Genomic DNA, 23448 nt, shown 5'->3' with positions numbered 1-23448 from the left:
CAATGGGGTGCTTTAGGAGCACTGTCTAGATCAGTGTTTCCCAACCTTGTGCCTCCAGATGTTTTGGGACTACAACTCCCATCATCCCTAGCTAGCAAGACCAGTGGTCAGGAATGATGGGAATTGTAGTCCGAAAACAGCTGGAGGCACAAGGTTGGGAAACACTGGTCTAGATTATCCCTCCCAACTCTATGATCCCCATCTGCCTGCCAGTGAAGGGAATGAGAATCTTCCTCCTTGTTTCACATTCTTGTCTGGAGTAAGGATCTTCCTCTCCTGCCCCTGCATCAGTGACACTCTTCGTAATTGCTCTCTGTTCTCTTCCTGACAGTCACTCATGAAAGCTAATGCCACAGCAATACAGTTGTTGGTCTTTAAGGTGCCACAGGTCTCTTTGTATTGCTCCAGAAGATTAACATAGCTACCTTTCTGAAGAGATCATCACTGCTGGTTTCTGCTTACTTGCCCACTATTGGAATGCTAGCATGTTTGCCATACATCCAGATATTACTGGGATTCCTAAGGCGGAATTGACATCTGTGAGGGTTTTCCTTAAAAAGCAACCCTGGGTAAAGGAGAAGCACATGGGTTCACCACCATGGTTGCCATCCTTGATTGGAGAGGTCATTATCCACACTTGGTCTTCCATGTCCTTCCCAAGCAATGTCTCCAGACCATTAAAGGGCACATATTATTAAATTATTATTTTTTTCTTGGCCTGTAAATCACTTTCAGATCCTATAGCAGTGCAAATTGGAATATTTAGTAGTACAAGATGGGAAATTATTTAAATCATAAGAAGTGGGGGTTGGCATTAAAGCACTGAAGTATTTCGGGGAGAACTTGGGGGTTTGTGTAAAAAAAAAGCGCCACAGTTTTGAGGTCTTCTTTTAAAAATTCTCAAGAACTTTCAGGGTGTCCTGGCTTTTACTTTTTGAAATATGGCAACCCTAAGTACCAGGTTTCTAAACTGTGAACCAGGTGTGTGTTTGTGTGGGTGTGTGTCCAACCAGCCTCAACCCCAGTTAGGCCCATCATTGCTATCCAGTCTCCCTTTTCTAAGGTCATCTCTACCACTATGAATTGTGATACCTGAAAAGATTTAATCACATCTGATTATATCCGTTGGATTTGGTCTTTGTAAATGCAACTCATGAAGAGCCAGGGCTATGTTGGTTGCCACCATCTTTATGGCTCCACTGAGCCTCACCACTCCAGCCTCTCCTCAGATGTCTTTTCTCTAGAAGGTGACAACGCAACCTTTCCAGTTTCCCCCGGAACACCAACTCACAATGTCTTTGTGTTCCCAAGCTTATTCGTTGTTAAGCCACATATTGTTTGGTCTCCTTCTGCCCTTCCACTCTGAAGAACAGTTGCCCATAATTACCATGGATACAGTGGTGCCATTGAGGAGGGTGGGTCTTAGTGGTCTCCACAAGACAAAAATCAAGCCAGTTTATCTGGAATTAAGCCATATCTGTGGAATAAAAGAGTATTTGTGACTGACAAGGTTCTGGGGCTTGGGAATTCAAGCAATATTTGAAGAGGAACTGGCAATCAGGGTGGGTGGGTTCCTTTCCTGGTAAAGGGAATGGAGGGGAAGTGGGGCAAAACATGCGAACTTGGACCCAGAAGTCCTGTGTAGAACTGGATTCAGTTGATTTCTGGGCCATGGAAGAAAACCCACTTAACTATTTTGAGATGGGGTAGATGTATAGTTATGTATAAGGTCCGTATAGTTAAAGCTATGGTTTTCCCAGTAGTGATGTATGGAAGTGAGAGCTGGACCATAAAGAAGGCTGATCGCCGAAGAATTGATGCTTTTGAATTATGGTGCTGGAGGAGACTCTTGAGAGTCCCATGGACTGCAAGAAGGTCAAACCTATCCATTCTGAAGGAAATCAGCCCTGAGAGCTCACTGGAAGGACAGATCGTGAAGCTGAGGCTCCAATACTTTGGCCACCTCATGAGAAGAGAAGACTCCCTGGAAAAGACCCTGATGTTGGGAAAGATGGAGGGCACAAGGAGAAGGGGACGACAGAGGACAAGATGGTTGGACAGTGTTCTCGAAGCTACGAACATGAGTTTGACCAAACTGCGGGAGGCAGTGCAAGACAGGAGTGCCTGGCGTGCTATGGTCCATGGGGTCACGAAGAGTCGGACACGACTAAACGACTAAACAACAACAAAGATGTATAGATTTTGAGGCATGAGAACTGAGAGAGTACCTTAGAGTTCATGCTCTCTTAGGATGTGGTTTCTAGTCAAGCCCAGTAAGGGGTCAGGAACTACCCGCTTCTGTAGCATTTTTGAAGCTAAGCAGAGCTTGGGTGGAGACCACTGGGCATCCCTGTAGGCTTACTAAAAAGGGGACGGCTGGCGGCCTTTGACTCCCGGTGGGTTCCTTAATGGATCTAGGCTTTGGCGAGTGCCCAGCCCCACCCAGTGATTGTGCCACTTCTGTCATCACGTGGCTGTGGCCGTCATCAAACAGCCACAGCATACGGGTGGCCACTTCTTTCCAGCCTGAACTGAATCACCGCTTTGGCAAACCACTTTGAAGGTATTTAATTTTGATCCTGTCCTCCTTCCAAAGGAGCACAAAGTGGCATTTTTAACCTCGCAGCATCTGTGAGCAAGATTAAAAGCAGAGAGGGTAACTTGCTCAAGACCACCCAGAGAGTGCCGCACGCTAACCACTGCACCAGTCAGTCTGGTGCTCAGAACATCACTGCGTGCGAATTAGACCAGTCACCTAAGGATTCTCCCCGGGGCATGTCTAGAATAACACAGACTTCCATCGGCTTAACAGTCATTCCCTTTCCCCAGGGATGCTGGGAGATCTGAGAGGGAGGGAGCTTAAAAGGAGAATCCACAGCCCTTCTCACCAAATTACAATTCCCAAGATTCTTTGAGGGAAGCCATGACAGTTAAAGTGGTACAAACCCCAAATAAGTTTTCAGCGCAGTGTTGCCCTTCATTAACACTGCCCATTTGTCTGCTGGGCCAGCCAAGCCATCAAAGCGTCATTTGAAGTGTTCGTCATGGGTACGGCATGCATATTTATTTTATGACCGCTTAGCCAACTTCAGAAAGTTCGAGCTGGCACATCAAATTGCACATAGTTATATGACAAACACGTCAGGTGTCCCGGTTGTGTGAATTGGTCATGAAAGCTGATCTGGCTCTTAAGGCAGTAGGACAATGGTATTTATATAATAGCAGGAATTTCATTCCCCCCCCCACTCCACTTCTATGCAAAATCCAAGCCCTACTCCCCCCAAAAGAAGTTTTTGCTCTAGGGACAGAGACTAGCGCCAGAAAGACTTTGCTAGAGAAGATGTTTTTGAATGCCAAAGTCAGAAGCAACTGGATTTACTCTTTTTAGAGAGGAAATTAAATAGCTGCACATTCCTATAAATATTGCCGGTTTTAACCAGTGTTTGTGTGTGTGCCTATGTTACACATGTGGGCCAAGACTATATCTGCAGTAAATATAGCTCCGAAAGATGTATTTTTAATGCATCTAAGGCAGGGGTAAGCAATCTAAGGCCCAGGGGCCGGATGCAGCCCAAACGCCTTCTCGATCTGGCCCACGGATGGTCCTGGAATCAGTGTGTGTTTTATATGAGTAGAATGTGCCCTTTTATTTAAAATGCATCTCTGAGTTATTTGTGGGGCATAGGAATTCGTTCATTCCCCCCCCCCCCAAAAAAAATATAGACCAGCCCACCACATGGGCTGAGGGACGGTGGACTGGCCCACAGCAGAAAAAGTTTGCTGACCCCTGATCTAAGGCGTTAAAGGCATGCTTGACTGGAAGTAAGCCCTGTTGGATATAATTGGACAGACATAGGATTGTGCTGCACATCCTATTGAATTAGCAATTAAATCAGTGGCTCAAGCACACCCTGAGGGAACTGAAAAAAGCTTTGATTTTCAACAAGATCTCACCCATCCTTTTGCACTGACTGCTCAGGACAGGTGTTGTATTTGCAAGCCAAGAATGTCCCAGATTTTTGTATATATATATATTTAATTTGGAGGGGGGTGTCTTCAAACTGGGAAAGTATGAGAACTTGTGGCAGAACATAACTTTGAAAACCTAGAATTCAAGAAAGCATGTGAAAGAAATACAGTAAACTTAAAGTCTTGGTCCTCAGACAAGCACACCTGTAATTAAAACTGAGACGGTACACAAACGAAGGACATATTGCTCACGTCCTATAAAGCAGCGTGTGTAATTAGATCTGATGCTTTGTATACCTGTTCATCCAGCTGAAGAAACCTTAGGGCAAGAGATGTCTCTTTCTTCGTTGTTGTTGTGGGGTGGGTGGGGGGGTTGTATCATGATGAGAGCCCCAACTTGCATTGTGAAGGTTTACGTAGGTCAATATAGGTTTACCACCTCAGTGACAACTAATCAGTGTTTCTGACTATGAGTGCATTTCGCCAAGAGACCATCTAATTGTCTTCTAATGCCCTTTTGCACATTGCAGTCAGCACACTCCTTATAGAGCAGAGTGATGTGCTAGTCATAAGCACAGGACCGTGAAGAGGTCACTTTTTTAGGATTGCCCCTACAGGAACAGGCCAAGGTCAGTCTGGCTCAGCAACCTGTTTCCAACCAGAGAGCACTTGGGAATGGAATTAATGGCCTTCCCCCTGACTAATATTTGTTGGTAGCTATGGCCCAAATCCTTTCCCAAGGCCATCACAACCACATATTGTCGATTAGGCATGATGGAGCCAGTGGCAGAGGAAGCCGCTTGGGCGCCTGGGGCAGCGCACCCAAGGACAGGGTGAGCTGCTCATAGGGGTGGGGTGAGGGTGGGGCGCACCGCAGGGCCTCCTGCCCTACAGCTGGGGGGGGTAGCAGGCAGGCCCTTTGGGCAGTGCGGAGCCTGTGCACACCCAAGCCACCATGTCACTCCCAAGAGAGACACGTGGCTCGGGCGTGCTGCAGGCCCCACGGTGAGTGCCGCCCAGCATTTTTTCCACCCCCTCAGTGGTGACACTCGGGGCGGCCCGCATCCACTACACCCCCCCTTCCTCCACCCCCGGAATGAATCACTTCTGCACTGTGTGGGGAAATGTCCTTTCTTTAGTCTGGCCTCCTGAGCCTACTGCCAGTTGCCTTCGGTGGGCGACTCTGGGTTTGAAGAGCGAGAAAGAGGACACATTTGCCAACTTCTACTTTTAACTATGGATCTCTATGGCGGCTCTCATTTTACATATGTATGAAAAAGAGGGCATGTCCTGGAAAAAGAGGACATGTGGCAACCCTGCTCCGAGTCCCAGGATTAAGAAAACGTTCACTAAAGGATGTTGCGAGTGAGGAATGTTTTAGCCTCATTTGTTTTCAAGCAGGCTGCCAGGGCTAGGATTAAGGAACAGGACTGTTTTATGTAAAACAACAAAATGGGAGTCATTCTAGGGCTAAGCATTCTGAATGTAGGAACAGTCATTGTTTTCTTTGTGGAAACGATGAGGGATGTACCGTTGTGTTTCTGTTACATCCTCTGGCACTGTGAGGTTGTGGCAGAAGGAAATGCATCACTGAGGCACTTTTTTAAAAATAAAATAAAAATAAAAGTTATGTTTCTTAGAAGGAGGGCAGAGGTGGACCTCACTTTGGTTTTGGTGGGATTGCTGCAGGACTCTGACAAGGCAGGCCCAAACAGAATTAGGTGGCTGAGGTGAGGGGCTGTGTTAATACCAATTATATGTGCAGCCGTTCCCATTAAACTACAAGTGGTTTGTAAACAGAGAGCATCTGAACGGATTGTCCCCTGGTCTCTGTCTCCCACAGACTGAAGGACATCTTGTTTGCTTCAGTCACCCCAGTTTGATTCCCACCTTGGTCCCCTGCCTCTCCCTCATGGGCATAACATTTAAACTTTTAATACTCAAAAATCTACATGCCAGCATTAGGCAGGCTACACCTCTCACCCTCCCTGATCATTGCCCATCCTGTCTGGGGTGGATGGGAGCTGGGAGTCCAACAACATTGAGAAGGTCCCAGGCTCTCCATCCCTGCCCGGGTTTTCTGGGCTGTCCTCCTCTTGTCCAAGGCTTCCAGGGGCTTCCTCATTATGGCCATGCTGCTTGAGGAGTCACTTTGAAAATATCTCCTTCTCCACCCCTAATCGCCCTCCCCATACTGGGCCGGGCACCTGGTGAAAATCTGACAGGAGCCCCCTGGATTTACGCCACAGTAACTGAGCGCCTTATGCTGGCTGTGCCTCAATATTTGTACAAGCGATTTTCTCCCGTGCAGGTCACCTGCATCTCTTAACTGCTGGGTGGAGTTTGGCACAAGGGGAGCAGCGCACACTTGCTCTTGTTGCTTTGCCATGGCAACAGCGCACAACAGTCGCCGTTGCTAAGTCATCACCTGCCTCTCCCTGAAGGCATCTGGTTGCTCAAGCTGTGAGAGGCCCACCTAGTGGAGAAGCGTGAGCCTGCATAGGGGATGGAATGGCTGAAGCCTGTTCAGCCAGTCCTTGTCGAGTGTGAGGAAGGAGGTCAGCGTTGCACCTGCTGACCCTGACTTTTGCGTGTTCATCTGAACCTCTGTGCTTCTGTGCTCTACGCTTCCTGCCTGCGTGTGAACAGGCTTCCGTCAGCGCTGTTTGTACCCCGGCAGAAACACAGGATACAGCTTGTACGCACGTAGGCTCTGTGTAGAACATTGGTGATGAACATTGGGGTGGGGTGGGGCCAGGAGAAGGAATCCCACCCTCCTCCCTCCATGTGTTCATTGTCTGCAGATCTGGCCAGTTGGACATAGTTTTAACAGCACACTTGCTGGAGGACGCGGGGAGTGTTTGGGGGCACACAGAGGAAACAGATTGGCCTGGAAAATGGCAGGTGATCAAAAATGTACGTGGACAAAAAAACCGTGGATAAGTACACCATGCCACTTCCCAAGCAAGAGCCCTGTTTTTGAAGGGTGCCAATAAAGGGAGAGGCTCTATAACTGGGCCCAAGTTGGATACCCTGCTGGGTTAAGACAGCGTTGCCCAGTCCCTGTGCCAAGACCTGGCAGGGCCCTGAAAATGTGTGCCATGTTTTCTGTCTGCCATGCAGCACAAAAGCGATCAACCCCAGAGTTATTTTTACTCAGGCAGCTCCATCGACACCGTACAGAGAGGCGCCTGGGATGAGGCCCTACTGCACAATCAGGCTGCAGAGGAAAATTGTATTTCCCAGCCTTGCTACCCGATATCATTTTTGCTGGAGATTTTGCCAGTGATTGAACCGTTTGGTTCTTCTCAGAACAAGTCGTGTGCTTGACTGCTGAGCTGTGATTCCACATTGTGAGAAATCTTGGGGCACACCTCTTTAGATTGGGCCAGCCCTGGCCTCAGGGCAACAGCCAGGTGCCTGAGTTGGCTGAAGAGGAATGCTTAGAGAAGCAGGAAGCTGTTGCAGAAGCAACCAGGCTGATCTCTCTCTCTCGCTCTCTTCACTTCCACCAGATGCTGGAAAGAGAGTTTGGGCTCATCCATACTGCCGTTTAATGGGGATGATGAGCTTCCTGTGCCTCCATTTATTCTCCATTTTCCATATGGCATTCTTCTCCAAATGAGGGATACTCTGAAAAGGGGTGTGTGAGATGAAAATCTGGATTGAGGGAGGGGGAGGTATGGGAAGGCAGTGATTTGGAGAATACTGTTATGCAGACAATGGAGGGGGGCCTTTGCTCTGAACCAGCAGGTCTCGTCTTATGAACAGAATACCTGGGAGGTGGTTGTCTGATCAGAGCAGGAAGAGTTTCCCGGAAGGGATGCAAGGCCTATGTGGCCGGGTTCCCAGGTATTCATGGGAGAAATGGGAGCCAGGTGGACGGGGTTTGGCTCCCAGTCCTGCAGGGAAAGGCAGTGGCTTCCAGAGAGACCTAGAAACTCCGCAAGCTCCCCCAACTGTGAGATGATATCTGATCATTTTGCCCACTTGCAGTCACCGCTCGCTGCATGCAGAGGGCAGGTCCACTGCAAAACCAGCGTCTGCAAACTCAGATCACACAGACAAATCAGCCAAGCTAGATGCTACAGGGAAAGGGGCGCAGCCCGATCTACTAGCTAATCCTGGACTGGCAAGAAAAGGGGTTTTCAAAGAGATCTGAAGGTGTTGTGCAAGATGCGACATTTTCAATTATTTATTTTGTAGCATTGTTGTTCTCTGGCTAGACAGTTCTTGCGAGTTTTTCAAGCGCGCACAAACAAAACCAACTTGCAGAAACAGAGGAGAGTGGGGGAGAAGAATGCATACCCCAGGCAATCCCTTCTTCCCGACTACAAAAATGGCATTCAGAACCTGGATACATAAAAATCCACCCACAGAGCCAACCTTCCTAAGGGGAATTCCACAGGGGTGCCTCAGGTTGGCCGCATTCCACATTCTGTCCCTGAAATGAGCAATCCTGCAACACCTTGAGTTTCTTTCTGATCTTACGAGGGCTCTTCCAGACAACCTGTATATTCAGCATTGATCCTGATTCATTTCCGCAAAAAAAAAAAAATGTGCAGAGTTTATTTGGCATCACAGTTTATATTGAGCATTCATTTTAATTGGTTTGGACAAAATTTTGCACGGGTGTGGTGCAATGTTGTTGCTTATTGTGCATTCACTCTCGGAGGTTGTATGACATCACCTGGCATGGTTGTTATCTCACACTAGAACACATCTCAGTCCACTTTCCCATCGCTTTTCTTACCATAACAATTCCACGGTGGTGGCTGCACAACCTAAATTTGCTGGCATGTGATTTATGTCTACCTGGGGGGGGGGGAACAGTGACAGTTTGGAAGCGGCTGCAGTCACAATCCTTCCGCCTTGTCGAACAGTGCCCCACATAGATCTCGGAGAGCATAACCACAGGGCTGCTCCGTAGGCAGGGACCAACAGAACTGGGGGGTTTGTGGCAGGGGGCCCAGCATCCTGTAGGGAGGAGCAGGCTTTCGGGGCTGGGGAGGGGAAGGAGGGGAGAGCTGGCTGTGCAACCCTCAGGCAAGAGGGAGCAAAAACTATGTGCTCACACAAACACACCACAGTCAGTCTCTCCCTCCCTCTCTCTCTCTCCTTCCCGGACGGACGTGGTTTCCCTATTTATCCACAATGACTCAACCCTCCTTCGGCCCTTGTGACTCTCTTCCGTAACCTTCAAGGAAGGGAGAAGCAGAAGCAATGCAACCGCAGAAGCTGCCAGCTTTGATCTGCCAATTCTTTGCGCACGACCCAGGGGTGGGGCAGTGGAGGGATAGGTGCGATTTTATGCTCCTTAGATCAGATGCTCCTCTCCCACCCCCACCCCACTTGTTTTCTGGGGGAGACCTGGTTTAAAAATATGTGCTTGTTGTTGCTATCATAGTTTTTTGTTTACTTTATTCATAGGCTTCTGTTTAGGACACTCCACTCCATCTTCCCTCTCCCCTCCAAGTTTTCTTTCCTTCTTTCTTTCTTTCTTTCTTTCTTTCTTTCTGTCTGTCTGTCTGTCTGTCTGTCTTTCTAAATACATTTACAGTGGTGCCTCGCTAGACGAAATTATTTTGTTCCAGGGGTCCTTTCTTATAGCGAAAAGTTCGTCTAGCGAATCCCATAAGAATGCACTGAATTTTTTTCGACTTTTTTTTTTGCCCATAGGAACGCATTAATTGAATTTCAATGCATTCCTATGGGAAACCGCGATTCGCCAGACGAATTTTTCGTAAAACGCATTAGTCTAGCGAGGAAAGCTCCGCTCGAAAAATCATTTCGTTAAGCGGAAATTTCGTTAAGCAGGGCATTCGTTAAGCGAGGCACCACTTTATATCAAACTTCTTTACCCCAAGGAGTTTGAGGTGGCATATGCGAGTCTCTCCCTTTCCCGTTTTTATCTTCACAACAACCCTGTGAGGTAGCTTCACTTCAAGGCCTGGATTTGAATCTGGATCTCCTCGGTCCGAGTCCAACACTCTGATCAGTAAACCAGAGTGGAATAACACTTGCTTTAACACAGCAACATCTAACCTCCCTGCAGGTAATTGCTCTTTAAATAGCCAATGTCATCTAATCCCCCTGCAAAGGAATTAGGATGAATGCTCAATAAACAGTCCGCCTGGAAATGCTCTGCTTTTTCTAGCTGCACCTACGTAGTTTGTAAAACGCGGTGAAATGTTTTTCCCCCCGCATGAGATCTCACAGTTTTTCTTGACAACATTTGTTTATTCTTGTTTAGCACGATCTCAATTTAGGATGTAGCTCTGTATTACATGATGTGGGGAAATGTACAGATTTGCACTTACATAAATAGAAGCGACGGCATATTGCAGTACAGTGGTACCTCGGTTTATGAACACAATTGGTTCCGGAAGTCTGTTCATAAACTGAAGCGTTCATAAACTGAAGCGAACTTTCCCATTGAAAGTAATGGAAAGTGGATTAATCCGTTCCAGACGGTCTGCGGAGTAACCGTTCATAAACTGAAGCGAACTTTCCCATTGAAAGTAATGGAAAGTGGATTAATCCGTTCCAGACGGGTCCGCGGAGTACTTAAACTGAAGCGTTCATAAACTGAAACATGGGTGTAATTGGTTCCGGAAGTCTGTTCATAAACTGAAGCGTTCATAAACTGAAGCGAACTTTCCCATTAAAAGTAATGGAAAGTGAATTAATCCGTTCCAGATGGGTCCGCGGCGTTCATAAACTGAAAATTCATAAACCGAGGTGTTCATAAACCGAGGTTCCACTGTATGAAAATGTTACGTCCGGGTGACTCTGCCGCACTCACGTTCCCTGTCTCCTTCCACCATGGGAAGGCCAGTGCCTGCTGTGAGCTTCTCTCACTGAAAGCTGGAGCCAGAGCCAGCTTAGCTGCACAGGCAACTGAAGTGGTGAGCAGTACTTTTAGGGCGCCCGTGGGAAAATGCAGGATGCCTACACACACCTGGATCCCTTGCTCACCCTCGACCAACTGCTCAGTGGCAAATGGGCAGCAAAATGCTTGGAGCTTCCTCTGCCGTGTCTGGGATGATGCCGTTGATGTTTGTCCTTCCTTAACCTGCATCCCCTAAAGTAATTATGGTCAGCGGAAGGGGGTAGCCAGTTCTGACACCCCATAACCCTGATTTTAAAATAGTGGGGTATTTATGCCGTTACTAGCAACAACTTGCTCTGGGCCTTTTGATTATACAAGAACATAATACGTAAAGGTAAAAGGTTAAGTCGGTTAATTCCAGTCAAAAGCGACTTTGGGGTGTGCCACTCACCTTCCTTCAGGCAAAGGGAGCCACTGTTTTTCCACAGACAGCTTTCTAAACAGCTTCTGGCACAACGGGACACCGTGATGGAAGCCAGAGCACACGGAAACGCCATTTACTTTCCCGCCACAGCGGTACCTATTTATCTACTTGCACTGGCATGCTTTCTAACTGCTAGGTTGGCAGGAGCTGGGACAGAGCAATGGGACCTCATGGGGATTCAAACCACCGACCTTCCAATCGGCAAGCCCATGAGGCTCTGTGGTTTAGACCACAGCACCACCCGCATTCCCACGAGAACATAATACCCTGCTGAATCAGGCCAGTGGCCATCTAGTCCAGTGTCCTATTCTCCACACAGAGAGAGAGATATATGCCTTCAAAAATGCTGGCGCTCCTGGCAGACTGCGCCTGAGCAAAAGAAAACTGAGCTAAGACACTCCTCTGAACGTATCCAAAATGCCTTACTGTCTCTGAGAATTCTCATTTGTGGAGGGAGAGCAGGAAGCAGACACTTTTTATAGTCTTTGTAGTCTTAAGAACTACAGGTGGACATTGTAATCAGTAGACCTTTCCAGCCACAACTTGGGGTGGTCCTGCTTCAATTTCATCATGAGCTGTTGGGCAGCAACCCTTAAGGCATGTTTCAGAGTGCCCCTCCCTACATATTTATGAGACACAGCCTTCATGCTCTGGGGGCAAATGAAATACAAAATGTGATAAGGGACCTTTCCTCCATCACTGCTCAGGCTGCCTCTTCTGCTGCCGTCTTTCCCTTAACACAGTGGTTTTCAACGAGTGTGCTGTGGCACCCTGGGGTGCCTTGAATGATGGTCAGGGGTGCTGTGGGCTACGCTGGCTTCTGTCCCTCTTTCCTTCCATTCCTCCTCTGATGCCCCCTTGAGTCCCTGCCTCCCAAAGGCTTGCATGGCTGTTTGTTGCAGCAGCCCTGGCTACAAGCTCCGCAGGCGAACGGTGCCTCTGGGGCTGGCCAGGGGGTGCTGGTTGCCAGGAGCTGAGGTGGCCTCAGAGTAAGCAGCCAGCAGGTGAGGGAGTCCAGCCAGCCTGTCCTTCAGCTCTTGCTGTTGGGAAGTCCTAGGCCCCTGTGGGGCAGTGTGAGGCGGCACCTCTCTTTGGGGCAGGGGGCGCAGCTCGGGGACCATGGATGGCGGCAGCAGCTAGAGGACTCCCAAGGAGAGGGGAGAGGGGAGGAGGATGAGGGAACCCTCCACAAGGGAGGGTGTTCAGAAAAGGGCGAGAGGCTGCCAGCTCTGCAGGCAAAGGGTGACAGAACTGGGCTCCTGAGCCCCACTGAGTTGCTGCAGAAAGAAGGTACTGTACTTGATCAAGGGAGCCGTGGACACAAAAAGGTTGAAAACCTCTGCCTTAGCACATTTAATTTGCAAAGGGCCTCTGTCAGCAACCTTCATGGCGTGAGGCCCTCTGAGGCAGGGTGGAAATGTGACTTTGGAATGCAGGCTGCAGGGAGTCCTGCGACATTTTTATCCTTTAAAAGGAAATCTTCCAGCCTGGACTGAGTTCTGCTTCTCTGCTGTCCCCTAAAAGATGACCAGTCCAAGCAGCTGCTTGAGCAGCCAACCTCTGTCCTCTGCAGTTGCTGCTCCATCTTTGGCTGCCCACCTCTTTCCTATCTCTCTCCCACCTGGAGTCTCTTTTCCTAGGTGTGCACCTCCACCTCTGCCTCTCGCCAGAACTCTCCCCAGACAAGCTTAGCAGAGGCAGATTGATGATAGGAGGGCACTCTGGGCTTTTGGATGACTCAGGTGGGCTGAGAGGATCTTTCTCTAAGACACCCCCATCCATAATAATAATAATAATAATAATAATAATTTATTATTTACCGGTGAAACTCGGAAAATTAGAATATTGTCGAAAAGTGCATTTATTTCAGAAATGCAACTTATTATTATTCATTTTTCTTTTAATTTTTACAAACACTTTCTTTTGGAAATTCCACAGTAATAAAACAAATAGTTACAAAAATAAACAAAAATAAACATTGCTATTACATTTCATTAATTACATTCCATTTATAATTGACCCACCTAATGACAAATAATTACAATTACAACAAATAAAGGCTTGACATATCTTGCTTTGCATGTCCTGCATCTATCTCATATACTGTATTGGTTTCACCTTTTAAGTTGTATTACTGAAATAAATGCACTTTTCGACGATATTCTAATTTTCCAAGTTTCACCTGTATACCCTGCACATCTGGCTGGGTTTCCCCAGCCACTCTAGGCAGCTCCCAACATCATCATCATCGTAGTAGTAGTAGTAGTAGTAGTAATAATAATAATAATAATAATAATAATAATAATAATAATAATAATTTAAAAAGCGACAAAACACCAAACATTAAAAACTTCCCTAATCAGGGCTGCCTTCAGATGCCTTCTAAAAGTCAGATACCGTAGTTGTTTATTTCCTTGACATATGATGGGAGGATGTTCCACAGGGAGGGCGCCACCACCGAAAAGGCCCTGTGCCTGGTTCCCTGTAACTTTACTTCTCGCAGTGAGGGAACCGCCAGAAGGCCCTCGGAGTTGGATCTCAATGTCTGGGCTGAATGATGGGGGTGGAGACGCTTCTTCAGGTATACTGGGCTGAGGCCGTTTAGAGTTAGGAAGCCCACAATGTTCCAGCTGACTGAGGCCCAAAAACAGTTGTGGCATTGGAGGTCTGTGATCAGATCACCCTACTTTAAAAGAGCACAAGAACCTAAAAGCAAATTAACACCCCAGCTTCCCCAGCAGGACTAAGAGCAGCTTAAGAGGGCAATCTAAACTGGTCAACTGCCCCCCCTCCCCTAACCTCTTAAGATTGAAAACTTGGTGTGGTGGAACTAGCCTTCCTTCTGAAGGTTTAGTTGTCCAAGCGCAGGGTTTTGTTTGTTTATTGGGGGGGGCGGGCAAGCATTTCATTATGTGAGCCTTTACTTGTAGTGCGATCCCTTTTTGCCCATAAGCAGTCCTGATTTTGCAAGGAGTTGGGTGGTACCTGTTCTGGGGCAAATCACTATCTCCGTTTCGACTTTTGGAAAAAAAATTGGTGGCTGCCTTTAAAAATAAAAATCCGGTCTGATTTTTAGGTTGCTCTTCTTTTGATTTCTACTTCCTTGCCAAGGGTGTATCATGTCCGCAATACACAAGGAGGTAAAAAAATGTCCCTGTGTATGAGGAACCAGCCTTCTGTGGCCCATTGGAGGGGAGAAGTCAGCAACTGCACAAATGACCTTTTAAAATTGATGTATCAGGCCACTGAAACAAATAGGGGTCCTGGTGGGTGAGGGGGGGTTCAATACATTGCCCCCTGCTGAGATCCTGATCCCAGCTGGACGCCCAAGACCTTTTACAAGCCGATTTTGTCTAGTTTGGCTCTCGATGGTTGTAGCTGGCGAACGTCACATTCAATGTTGCGTTTGACGTTTTTCTTCCTTTATGTACAGAATTTGTAGTCCATCTTCGAAAAGTTATCAAAGCAGACAAAGAGAAAAAAAACAGCACACCACGTATTCAATCATCCAAAATAATTATAAGATGGTTATGTGGTAATAGTGTATCTTTCACAAACGCTCTCTGTGGGGGGGGGGGCTGTTGGAGTAAATCAGGGGTCAGCAAACTTTTTCAGCAGGGGGCCGGTCCACTGTCCCTCAGACCTTGTGGGGGGCCGGACTATATTTTGGGGAAAAAATATGAACGAATTCCTATGCCCCACAAATAATCCAGAGATGCATTTTAAATAAAAGGGCACATTCTACTCATGTAAAAACACCAGGCAGGCCCCACAAATAACCCAGAGATGCATTTTAAATAAAAGGACACATTCTACTCATGTAAAAACAAGCTGATTCCCGGACCGTCTGCGGGCCGGATTTAGAAGGCGATTGGGCTGCATCCGGCCCCCGGGCCTTAGTTTGGGAACCCCTGGAGTAAATGAATTCTGTTGTACAGCAGGAATAAAATTTAAGAGCCATATATAAAGGGGGGGCAGTGAAGCCACTCAGACAGTCATTCTGAATATGGGAGGAGGGGTTTCTACACATACAGAAGATTGTTCCTTTTTTTTTCATTTGTGAAAAGGTTGCGAATAAGCTTTCCGAGTAAGAGCAAGCACAGATTCATTTGGGGGCCTGGTTTCGTGATGTTTTCCCCTCCCTCCTTCCCCCTTTGGGACTCCATTTCTTCTTTTGGCAACTGCTTTGAGAAAAATGGTTCTGCTTCAATCGAGTGATAATCTTCCCGTCTTCCCCGCACTTTTGCACTGCTGGAAGAGATACACTCAGCAATGTGAGCTCTCAGCCTCCAGGGAAGCTGGGAGGGATATATAAAAACTTCTGGAAAAAAAGTTGAATTATTTATGGGCAGCCTCTCCTCTCCTCAGATCCATCCCAGAGGCCTAATGAAAGGCAATTGTGTCTAAACCAAGAATAATCTTTCCCTTTATATGACATCTCTACCCCACAATGAGATGAGGCAGGTTTGTCCCCTGTGGTATTTAAGGGTTCCAGCCTGAGGCCTCTTGTGGTTTCTATGGCTGCCTCAGCTACAGGAGCAAATCCTTCGCTCCCATTGAGAGACTGTTTTGCAAATGAGTCAAAGGAAGGGCCCAAAGGCCTGCTCTTGGATCAGTTCAGAATTTTAAACCTTTTTGTATGTTATCTACTAGGACCTATGGCAGGTATCCCCAGACTTCGGCCCTCCAGATGTTTTGGACTACAATTCCCATCTTCCCCGACCACTGGTCCTGTTAGCTAGGGATCATGGGAGTTGTAGGCCAAAACATCTGGAAGGCCGCAGTTTGGGGATGCCTGACCTATGGGAAAATTAACAGCCCAAGGCAAAAAAGATGACCTGTTCAGCCAGAAATAGGAGTGCTCTTGATAAATTATCACAGGTGGTCCAAAATACCAGAGACTAGGGTGGTTGGTGAGGAAAACTGAGTGTTCATGTTTGGCTGTAGGACTGTCATGTCCTTGAGGTCTACGCTGAAGGTTTAAATGGCTAATGCTGCAAAAAAAAACAAAAAACAGTTGCAACTTCTCCTGCCTCTTGTTGCCCCAACCCCGACCATCCTGCTGTGTAGCACAGATGGAGTCAATGGGACAGGGTAGAAAAAAGCTGCAGCCTGTCTTATGCCTTGCTGCTCTGGGCTATTTCAACGTACAGCCTGGCAAATGTGCTCTGGCGCGTTCAACGAACCTCAGAAGGCTGAGACCGTGTGTCTTGGGGTTAAACCCTCCCCGTGGGTTCATGGCGTGGGCAGGATTTGAACTCGGTCCCGTAGCTGCAATACAGTTGGAAATTTGGGGGTGCTGCTAGGTGTCTGGGGAGAGCTTCAGTGCTGCGACTTGAGCCAGAGTCTGTGGCTTTTAGGAGCAGACATTTAGCATGCATGTCTCCACGCTACAGGGCTGCCTCCTTGCGAATCAGCTACTGAAAATACCTAAAGAGCTAGGAGCAGGCAAGCCATCGCGCGCAGTTGTGGGTGTACCCACTGAACCCGTATGCCTATCTCTGCGTTTTATCACAGATAACTAATTGAAAGAGGTACAGAGCATTTTCAAAAGTAAAACCTGTGGGAACAAAAGGTGTGTGTTTTCAATAGGCTAAACTAGCCTTCCCTAACCTGGTGCCCTCCAGATAATAATAATAATAATAATAATAATAATAATAATAATAATAATAAATTTTTATTTATACCCCGCCCTCCCCAGTCAAAACCGGGCTCAGGGCGGCTAACACCAATAAAATTACAATAAGACATAAAAGAAAAGAAAGCAATTAATTAAAATGCAGATTAAAATACAATTTTAAAATTTAAAATGCAGCCTCATTTTAAGTAGTCCATAAATCCAAACCATGAGGGAGGAAACCACAGGGGTCAGACTGAATCCAACCAAAAGGCCAGGCGGGACAGCTCTGTCTTGCAGGCCCTGCGGAAAGATGACAAATCCCACAGGGCCCTGTGAGAGAGCGTTCCACCAAGTTGGGGCCAATACTGAAAAGGCCCTGGCCCTAGTTGAGGCCAATCTAGCCACCTTATGGCTCGGGATCTCCAGAATATTGTTGTTTGTGGACCTTAAGGTCCTCCGCGGGGCATGCCAGGAGAGGCGGTCCCGTAGGTACGAGGGTCCCAAGATGTTGTTGTACTGCAGCTCCTATCATCCATATCCTCTGGTCATACTGGCTGGGGCTGATGGGACTTGTAGTCCAAAGCATGTGGAAGGCACCACATTGGGTGGGCAAGGCTGGATTAAAACCAAGAGGATTCTTGCCAGTGAAATAGTATAAGCAAGTTCAGGCAGTGGCAGACTCCACCAGGGAGTTATCTAGTGGCTCATTTCAGGGGGCTAAACTCCCCGGGTCAGTTCTCAGTGGGCTGTACGCTCCGTTTTCATTCTGGTGTGCCTGGCTAGCAGCACCTGAAGACTAAAGGCTGCGTGGGCAGGGGTAGGATGGGAAATAAGGTTGGAATGAGCCCGTTGCGTAAGTTCTGTGCGGTTGGGGTTTTGCAACGTTTTCTGAACTCCCTGCCTTGTCTCTTTAGCCCTGATGGCTGCTGGTTCACTTCGACTCAATGCAAACAAATGTCCCTCTCCACCCCCTGGCCTAGGGCACCCCCCATTCTGAACATTTGCCCCTCTCTCTCTCGACGCAGAGCGCTTTAGCATTTAGGGCTGCCCTGTCTGCTGCCTTGTGCCCAAAGAAACTCCGGTACCGGGCACTGCCCCACTCAGGAGGAGCTTTGCCCAACCAGCTGGTGGTGGCAGAGCCAGAAAGCAGCCTTCTGCCCCTGGTGTGCCAGGCCTGGCTTGAGGCTGCAGTGGAACAATTTGTACAAAACGAATTAGCAGCAGCAGCGGCAGGCAGGCCTGGAGGGAATATTCAGGCTGGTAAATGTGCCGAACCCTGTGGGCCCCACCCAGCTGGGAAGTGAGTTTCCGGAGCTGCCACATAATCTTGGTTCCCTTGAATGCTCTATTTTTAGGGCTGCTTTCAACTGATTTTGGAGCTGCAGCGCTTGCCCTTGGCCTCGCTGTCTCAGCGGGTCAGAGGAATGGGCAGGCCCACCTCCCCCAATTCTCTCCCCCCCCCACCCCCCAGCCCAGCAAGGATTTTTCAATCTGCAATCTCAGAAGCGAATGTCGGAGCAGGGGACTAATCACTCCATCACCTTCCTTGTTTTTCTGCAGAGACGCTCTCTGGCGACAGGACTGGGCCCCTCGAGGCATCGCAGACCCCAAATCTCCTGGGCCTCTCTCTCTACTTCTGGTGAGTCTCATCCTGCTTCTTCAGCTGCACATACACACCTTGCGTTTAAAGCACCAGCTGCACCAAAAATCCCGGAGAACTGTAGGTTGCTGGGAATTGTAGAACTACACTTCCCAGAATTCTTTGGGGAGGGAAAAGGTGCTTTAAATGTATGGTATGGACACACTCTTGGTCTCCCTTTGCCTATCAATCCTGAACACAAACGTTAAGGAACAAGTAGGTAGCCGTGTTGGTCTGAGTCGAAACAAAATTAAAAAAATTCCTTCAGTAGCACCTTAAAGACCAACTAAGTTTTTATTTTGGTATGAGCTTTCGTGTGCATGCACACTTCATCAGATTGCATGGCACACTTGTGTTTCAGTGTATCTGATGAAGTGTGCATGCACATGGAAGCTCATACCAAAATAAAAACTTAGTTGGTCTTTAAGGTGCTACTGAAGGAATTTTTTTATTTTGTTAAGAAACAAGACAGGCTCTGAGGCGGAGGAGGTGCTCTGCTGCCGCTCTGGCCTTTCTCGCCAAGCCAGCATGGTCAGCGGTCAGGGATTTTGGGAACTATGAAAATATCTGTAGGGCACCATGTGACAGAAAGCTGGTCTATATCCTTCTGAGTGCAAGATTGAACTGTCCCTCCAATTTTACCCCAGGGACAACCCCCCTATCTGCCCTAAATATCAAAAGATTAGAGAAATGCTGAATTATTTACAATAGCCCTCTAAGGTAGGCCAATATTATCATTCCCTCTTCAGCTCATCCTCATTCTTGCTCCAAAGACATAGAAACTGGCAGAGGACAGAGCTTGGGGAAAGCCCTAAACGTTACAGGTTAAAATGTTATAGACCTGCTGTCCTGCCTCAGGCTTGCTTTTAAGTGCCACAAACAAGATCCTAGTAGTACATGGAGCAGGCCTCCGGTCCTGAGGTGACTGAGACTCAGAATTGAGTCATGTATACACGCAGCTCCCACTTTGCAAGGGTTCACAATGTGAAAATTCACTTATCTGAACACGAAGAATTAGTACCCAGACCCCACTGTATGGACCGTAGATTCAGATATCCAAACAGGAACCATTTCCCCTTTTTGCCATTCCAGTATGGAAAGAGAAGTTGCTGAATTGGAACTCATTACCAAGCTTAAAACCATGGAGCCACCTGGGATGAACAAAGACATTGGATTCTTATCTCATTATGCATGATCAAGCTTTCTTTAGCGCCTCAGCCCTTGCTTTTCCCCCGCAGGACCAATTGCAGTCATCAGCAGTCGTTAACAGCCATCTACAGGTTTACCACTCCCATGAGCCCATCACCCATTCCCACCCACCCCACCCACCCTCTGTATATACATAAGGGTCTAACTCTTCTGTTTCAAGTGTATCTGAAGAAGTGTGCACGCACACGAAAGCTCATACCAAAATAAAAACTTAGTTGGTCTTTAACGTGCTACTGAAGGAATTTTTTAATTTCCAGGGAGCGCATCATGTTCGTAAAGTGGGACCTGTGTGGGAAAATGAACATGTCTTTCAGTGTTCCAACTCTTCTCTCCTGGCTGGGTCCCACTCCTGCGAACTCACTTCGCCTCTCCCCACTCGCATATCTCAACATTCAGATGACTCTTTGCTGAATGGGTGGGCTGCCTCCCTAGAAATGTCTTGCTTTTGAGCCGGCATCGAGGAATATGAAAAGCTGTCAGCGGTGCTTGTTATCTGCGATAGCTCATTCCCACATGCAGGTCGAGAGCCAGTGCTGCAGTCATCACATGCTAAGTGTGCATGTGAGAACAAAATCTAACACCGTTGGGGATAAGGGGTCCAGTTTTGGCTGGGTGGAAGCAAAAGGAAAAGGCTGGCTCTGGCAAAGTGGGGTTAGCTCTGGTTAGAGGGCCCCAGTATTGGCCCCAGTTTAGGCCAGGTTCTCTTCCTTTGCAGCCAGTTTGTGGGCCCTCCCACAAAGCTCTGAGGCACAGAGGATAATAATAATAATAATAATAATAATAATAATAATAATAATAATAATAATAATAATAATAATAATAATTTATTATTCATACCCTGCCCATCTGGCTGGGTTTCCCCAGCCACTCTGGGTGGCTTCCAACAGAAAAATGAAATAAAATAATCGATTAAACATTAAAAGCCTCCCTAAACAGGGCTGCCTTCAGATGTCTTCTAAAAATCTGGTAGTTGTTTTTTCTCTTTGACATCTGATGGGAGGGCATTCCACAGGGTGGGCGCCACCACCGAGAAGGCCCTGTGCAGTCCCATAGCCCTGCTTTCTGAGAATGAGGCCCAAAGGGCACGCTACTTTAGATGTGTTGCTGCATTTGAAGTGGATTGGGAGGGGGGTTGGCATCAGGGTCGTGTGAGGTGTTCCTGACTAAAACTGCTCCCTCAAAGCTGTGGGGGGTTTTTTTGCCTCCGCAGGAGCTTCCCTTCCAGTGCAGGGGGCATTTTTGTTAGGAGCGTAGCAAGAGAAGAAAGCGCCCCCGCCCCCCCCCCTGCTTGTGCCCACCACAATCCCCATCCTGATGCCCCACCCGCCTTTAATGCAATGGTACATTTCGTTTGACGTGTGTGCCCTTTTGGTCCCCAGCAGTCCCCTTCTCGCCACATGACATGTTTCTAGTAGGCACTTAGAGGTCTTTTTAAGCATACATGTAAAAAATAAAAAGTGACATGTAAGGCACATCAAACATCTTGTGTCGTAGCGGCACCCTCACCAGGGAGCTGCAAAATGCCCCCCTCCCATGCCCATTTCCTGGTCCGGCCATTTTGTATGACAAATAGTGAGCTGGGGGGGGGCTCTACTTGTGTGTCTTGCTGCTTCTACTCCCCTCTTCCTGCAGCCGGCTCACAGCTGGATGCAGGGGGTGAGGTTTTCAAGGAGTGAAAAGCTCTCTCACCTTGTGACCTGCTACTTCTGCTGCTGCCCCTTGATTCATGGCTCTCTTTTCTCTTCCAGCTCATGCCCCAAGGTCTCTCCCAGATGCCTCCCCTCTCCTGCCGCCGCCACCGCTGCTGCCGCCAGTTGGGGTTCCTGGTGATGTGATTTTATCTTGATGCTCAGAATCACATTGCCAGGGATTTCCAACCGTCGGTGAGCGAGAGAGACCACAAACAACTGACTTGGATGGGAGGCAGCAGAGGCTCGCCAGCGGTTGTGGGAAGGTGAGAAGTCTGCCCAAAGCGTGGCAAAAGCGCCACCCGCCTCGTGCATTGGCTGCTGTACCTGAGGAGTGGGGGGGGGGCGCATGCACTCATGTGTGAGTGGGGGTTGGGGGCTTAAGCGAGGGGCACGGGGTTCACCAGGAAAGACCTCCTGACTGCAAAGGGTAGGGCTTAGCCCACCTGTGAACAGTGTTTGGTTCCATCATGTTCACAGTGGCTAAGTTCCGCCACTTGGAGTCCATTCCCCCCACATGCAGGCGCAGGCCACATCCTCGTCCCTCGGCAAAGCCTCACCAAGAAGGGATGCCAGGGGAACCAACCAGCCAGCGTACTCTACCTTTAAAGCACCCCCAAGAATCCAGGGAACTGAAGTTTGCCGAGGGTGCTAGAAATAGTAGCTCTCTGAAGGGTAAACTACAGATCTCAGAATTCTTAACTGGGAGGGGGGGAGAGGTAGGAATGTACTATGGTGTCTACCCCCTTGAGCAGCTGATTCTGGACTTACTAGTTCATGCTGTGATTCCTGACATGGTACCTATGCTTGCTTTGGCACCCTCAGCCCCCCACTTGGAGCCTGACCCTCCCAATGTCTAATAGATGTTTTTGGGAGGGCTTGGCGTGTGGGGGTAGCCTGTTTGTGGGTTTGCTTTGGTTTGCTTTACTTTTTTGGAGAGGGGGGGTAGGCATTCCACCAGTTTGGAGCAGGGTAATGGCCCTGAACTTCATGAGTCTTTCTTCTGTTAAATGGACGCAGTGATACCTTGGTAGTCGAATGGCTTAGTTGTCAAACAAATCTGTTCCTGAACTTCGCAAACCTGGAAGTGAGCGTTCATGTTTGCAAACGGTTTTGGGAAGCCGAATGTCTGACGGGGCTTCCGTGGCTTCCAATTGAGTGCGGGAGGCTCCTGCAGCCAATCAGAAGCCGTGCCTTGGTTTTCAAACCGTTTCGGGAGTCGAACGGACTCCCGTAACAGATTAAATTCGAGAACCAAGGTACCACTGTATTTGGTTGGTGCCTACATTTCCTTAAGATTTCCAAACATGTCCCCCCGGGGCCAAAGAAGTTTGGAGACCCCCAGCCCTACTGATTTGTCCTGAGCAATTGAATATGTGACAAGCAGTGCCTGCTGTGTTTGCTCCTGTCTCTCCCCTGCCCCCCCCCCGCGCTTCTTCAGAGTGGGGCCCTGGAATCTGCCCCCAAATCCTGCCTTAAGGGCACCACGGAAGACTCTGATATGGGACAGAAAATGCAGGGTTGGGGGGGGGCGTTGAGATAGAGAAGGTCTTGCTTGTACTGAGCTGGAGAGGGAAGGTGGGGCAGGGGCAGGTTAGAGGAGGGGCATGGAGACCCCAGGGCCAGCTTCCTCCGTGGGGCTCTGCCTCCCGTGCCTACTGAGCTGATACTCAGTTGCTTTAGATAAACTGGCTCAGTTCAGCAGGAACAGGAGTCTTGCCCAGACCTTACGAAGATTCAGCTGCTGGCTGGGGAACCCCCACACCTCTGAGGACGCAGGCAATGGTCACAGCTGGATTGTCATCACCCCCAACAACACTGTGAAGGGGCACAGCCTGAGCTGCACAAGAAAACAGCTGCCTCTGCTGGATGTCAGGAGTGCCTGGCCAAAACCTTCTCCCCTTCCCCACCAGACCTCATACAACTTCACTGTTCCTCTGCATCCCTCTGTGAGAGCATCTGCGCCATCTTTGGTGCACCCATGTAAATAAACACTTGCTGTTAAAA

General features: G+C 48.3%; 1 long non-coding RNA gene across 1 annotated transcript in view; it reads left to right on the top strand.

Annotated features, from left to right (window-relative positions):
• LOC118097724 (uncharacterized) overlaps positions 1-23448 on the top strand; it is a 45488-nt gene extending 22040 nt beyond the window's left edge. The window contains exons 2-4 of the long non-coding RNA XR_015947147.1: positions 18466-18544; positions 21502-21707; positions 23125-23448. This is a non-coding gene — a long non-coding RNA (uncharacterized LOC118097724). The remainder of the gene's footprint in view (positions 1-18465; positions 18545-21501; positions 21708-23124) is intronic.

This window comes from Zootoca vivipara, chromosome 15, assembly GCF_965207765.1.
Source record: "Zootoca vivipara chromosome 15, rZooViv2.hap1.1, whole genome shotgun sequence".
In the NCBI taxonomy this organism is placed as follows: domain Eukaryota; kingdom Metazoa; phylum Chordata; class Lepidosauria; order Squamata; family Lacertidae; genus Zootoca; species Zootoca vivipara.
This window is presented reverse-complemented; position numbering and strand designations above follow the sequence as displayed.